The 4,436-nt window shown below is 45.6% G+C and overlaps 1 long non-coding RNA gene across 1 annotated transcript in view; it reads left to right on the top strand.

The window, feature by feature from the left end:
- The first annotated feature begins 140 nt into the window (after positions 1-140).
- LOC132209791 (uncharacterized) overlaps positions 141-4,436 on the top strand; it is a 45,410-nt gene continuing 41,114 nt past the window's right edge. Inside the window, exon 1 of the long non-coding RNA XR_009445878.1 lies at positions 141-959. This is a non-coding gene — a long non-coding RNA (uncharacterized LOC132209791). The remainder of the gene's footprint in view (positions 960-4,436) is intronic.

Here is a 4,436-nt window from a genome sequence, read left to right as displayed (position 1 = left end):
CCTCTGGTCCTCGTCACTTCCTCTGGTGCTCCCGCTGCTTCTCTGAAAGAGGAAAAAAAAACACCGCTGCCCGCTATCGGTAAGTAATTTTAAAAATAAACTGCTTTACCTTAGCTGCAGTCTTCCGGGTCCGTCTTGCCTCCGCTGCTGTTCGCACTCAAAATGGCCGTTGGCGTCGAAGGGTGAGTATTTATGGTCACTGCTTTCCTTCCCGGCTGCCCCTCTGGTCCTCGTCACTTCCTCTGGTGCTCCCGCTCCTTCTCTGAAAGAGGAAAAAAAAACAACGCTGCCCGCTATCGGTAAGTAATTTTAAAAATAAACTGCTTTACCTTAGCTGCAGTCTTCCGGGTCCGTCTTGCCTCCGCTGCTGCTCGCACTCAAAATGGCCGTTGGCGTCGAAGGGTGAGTATTTATGGTCACTGCTTTCCTTCCCGGCTGCCCCTCTGGTCCTCGTCACTTCCTCTGGTGCTCCCGCTCCTTCTCTGAAAGAGGAAAAAAAAACACCGCTGCCCGCTATCGGTAAGTAATTTTAAAAATAAACTGCTTTACCTTAGCTGCAGTCTTCCGGGTCCGTCTTGCCTCCGCTGCTGCTCGCACTCAAAATGGCCGTTGGCGTCGAAGGGTGAGTATTTATGGTCACTGCTTTCCTTCCCGGCTGCCCCTCTGGTCCTCTTCACTTCCTCTGGTGCTCCCGCTCCTTCTCTGAAAGAGGAAAAAAAAACACCGCTGCCCGCTATCGGTAAGTAATTTTAAAAATAAACTGCTTTACCTTAGCTGCAGTCTTCCGGGTCCGTCTTGCCTCCGCTGCTGCTCGCACTCAAAATGGCCGTTGGCGTCGAAGGGTGAGTATTTATGGTCACTGCTTTCCTTCCCGGCTGCCCCTCTGGTCCTCGTCACTTCCTCTGGTGCTCCCGCTCCTTCTCTGAAAGAGGAAAAAAAAACACCGCTGCCCGCTATCGGTAAGTAATTTTAAAAATAAACTGCTTTACCTTAGCTGCAGTCTTCCGGGTCCGTCTTGTCTCCGCTGCTGCTCGCACTCAAACTGTTCTACTCCAGATCTCACTGGATTGTACAGTCTCGCTTCAGGAGAGGGGTCTACATCATTAACTTGAACCTGGTAAATCCCCATCCTGCTACAAAGCTCCATCCTCCTAAGCATGGTGGAGAATTGTTGTCCTCAACGGGAATGGATGGTATTGGAACCCTTGGCAAATGACTGCAGTGAAGCTCACGATGGTGTACATGGCTGCCATTGTGCATTGATGGCACAGGAAGTGAATATTTAAAGTGATTGGATGATTGCCTTGTCCTGGATGATACTGAGTTTTATGAGTTTTCTCCTCATCATTATACTTATCCAACCAATTGACCTGGCTAACCAAAACAAATCAGGTAAGGCAGGGTACATACTATTGTTTCTCTCTAAGTCAGTATTTCCATGCTACATGTTTGATCTATCTAACTCAGTAGTTATCCTATCTTTACTGAGAACGACGAGAAAGGATAAGCAGTAACAACAGAACAACAGGTTCAGGGGATCTCAGCACATTTTGAAGAGGGGATGAGGTCTCCAATTTGTTGACTGGTCCACTGAGAAAAGAACTGTACCAAATGTGCTCTAGCCACCTGCAGATGAGTGAGGAGCAGTGCTAGAGGCTGTCACCTACACCAGCCAGCTCCTTAGGCAGATCTCAGCTGCTCAACTTGGGAGGCAGCCCTGTCTATGGCACTGAACACCACAGTTGCACTGAACATTATAGCCACTGGTTCCTTTCACAGCACAGCCATACATAAGTCTGGCAACTCCCAATCACCAGCCCAGGAGTGCATTCAAGAATTCACTTTACAGGAAAGCAATGCAGTTTGTCCAGTTCACCATGGAATCAGAGAGCCAAGCTTTGCAGCCATCGCTGGGTTCATTCAACTACATAAAGCTGTTGATTGCATATATGTAGCACTTAGAGTTCCATGACATCATCCAGGCAGATTCCTGAACCGGAGAGGGTTTCACTCCCTCGATATCCAGCTGATTTGTCACCACAGGCAACAATTCCTGCAGGTACGCTCCTGCTATCCAGGGGGCTGTCACAAAGCTCACATTCTGTACAGGTCCCAAATTTCACAAATGCTTTCCCAAATGGCATCATCACTCAGGTAACAACATGGCTAATGACCCCGATGTGAAAACCCTCAGACTGATTCCAAATAGCGTGACAGTAGAATGCTATTTTTTCTCAAATCATTCAGGGCCTATGGGCTTTATGTTTATTGTACATAGGATTCCAGGATTTTGACCCAATGACATTGAAAGAACAGCAATGTATTTCCAAGTTAGGGTAATGAGTGGCTTGGAGGGAAACATGTAAGTGTGAATTACAATTGTCTCTACCACCCTCTTCCTTCTCGATGTAACGATCATGTGTTTGGACGGTGCCTTGGTAAATTTCTGCTGTGTATCTTGTTGATGGTACTCACTGATGCTACTCTGCATTGGTGATGAAGAGAGTGAATGTTTGTGGACATGGTGCCAATTTAGCAGGCTGCTTTGTCCAGCATGGTGTCAAGCTTCTTAAGTACTGTTGGAGCTCCACTCATCCAGACAACTGGGGTGTGTTCCATTGTAGTCTGATGTGTTCCTTGCAGATGTTGGACAGGATTTGGGAATAAGGAGGTGAATTACTCACTGCAGATATCCTAGCTTCAGCGGCTTCAATTTAGTAAACTAAATAGCCTCAGTATTTAGTTTATGGTCAAAGTAATGCATCCTCTAAGGCAATTTTTGAACAGAGAATTGGTCTTCTAGAAATATGGCACTCAGGGGAGACACTTCTATACTCATCAGATGGGGTTTCTAGAATAACCGTTGTTACTGCGCCTTTGTTCAATAGGAATAAAAATGGGAGATGAATCAGCCACTTTCACATCAGATGAGGAACAAAGGGAATCTGATGTAAATGCTGAGGATCCCAACACTATTCATTTGATGGTGAGAAAGCCAGGAAGGTACTGAAATGAATAAATAGCCCCAAGAGAACCTGCTGGTGCCTAAGTCTGAGATTCAGGGATTTTATACAAACATGTGTACAACCCACAAGTAATGGTGAATTGTGGAACTGATGTGTTTGGACATGCAGAGGAATGTTTGTTTTATAACTATGACTCTTAAGATACTCTTGTTTGTCATGGCTTGTAAATGATTTTATCCCTATACACTAGATCACTGTCCAGGCTCTGTATAGTTTTAACTATGATGCAGTAGTGATAGTCGTGAATAACAATGTTGTAAGTTCAAGTGTCACTCCAGAGTCTTGATCTCAGAGTGACACTCCAGGGAATATGGAGCATTTACCTTGCCAGACATTCTAGGTTTCATTTTAGTTGCTCAACCAAGCCTGTAGTGATTGTCACAAGATCACCCAGCTGGACCTCATATAGTATGAGTTCCCTGATTGGAGGTGTTAATCTGGTCTAATCAGGGAGCTCTGGCTGGCAGATAAAAAGTGGAGTGATGAGGCTGCGCCAGATTCAAGGACTTTCCACGTGGAAATAAAGATTAACTTGGCAATGAGATACAAGCCTCTGTTGAGTTATTTCAATGGTAATGAGAGTAAAGCATGCTCCTGAAGAAATGTGCTTGTAACAGTAGCCTTTGAGTCAGAATCATAGAATCCCCACAGTGTGGAAACAGGCCCTTTGGCTCAACATGTCCACACTGACCCTCAGAGCATCCCACCCACACCCATCCCCCTATAACCCACCTAATCTACACATCTCTGAACACGACGGGCAATTTAGCATGGCCAATCCACCTAGCCTGCATATCTTTGGACTGGGTAAGCATGTTTTGCAACATGCCATTACTTGCGAAGCTTGACTCTTTCCATCCTGCCATCGAAGGCTAAGCCTAGCATGTGGAAAGGATATGTTACTTTTTCCAGGAAAATCGCATTGGAACAGATGAAAAGCAATGAGTAATTCTCTGACAGCTTGTGAACCCACACCTTTTTTGATTATTATGCATTCAGCTTTCCCTGAGGCACCAGATATTAAAGCCTTTCAAGAGTTGACAGATTTAATTAAGGAATATCACGATCCCAGGCCTCCTCTAATACTGAGACACTATCGCGTTTACACAGCAGAGGGATCCATGTCGGGATTTTTGATGAGGTTAAGACAGCAGGCAGAGGCATGTGACTTTGGTTTATCCATTACGAGATGCTTAGAGACCAGTTGGAATGTAGGATTAATTAGCAATGTCCAAATCAGAGCCAATCAAAATAAAAGAGATAATGGGAACTGCAGATGCTGGAGAATTCCAAGATAATAAAATGTGAGGCTGGATGAACACAGCAGGCCAAGCAGCATCTCAGGAGCACAAAAGCTGACGTTTCGGGCCTAGACCCTTCATCAGAGAGGGCGATGGGGTGAGGGTTCTG

This window comes from Stegostoma tigrinum, chromosome 6 (genome assembly GCF_030684315.1).
Source record: "Stegostoma tigrinum isolate sSteTig4 chromosome 6, sSteTig4.hap1, whole genome shotgun sequence".
Classification (NCBI taxonomy): domain Eukaryota; kingdom Metazoa; phylum Chordata; class Chondrichthyes; order Orectolobiformes; family Stegostomatidae; genus Stegostoma; species Stegostoma tigrinum.
This window is presented reverse-complemented; position numbering and strand designations above follow the sequence as displayed.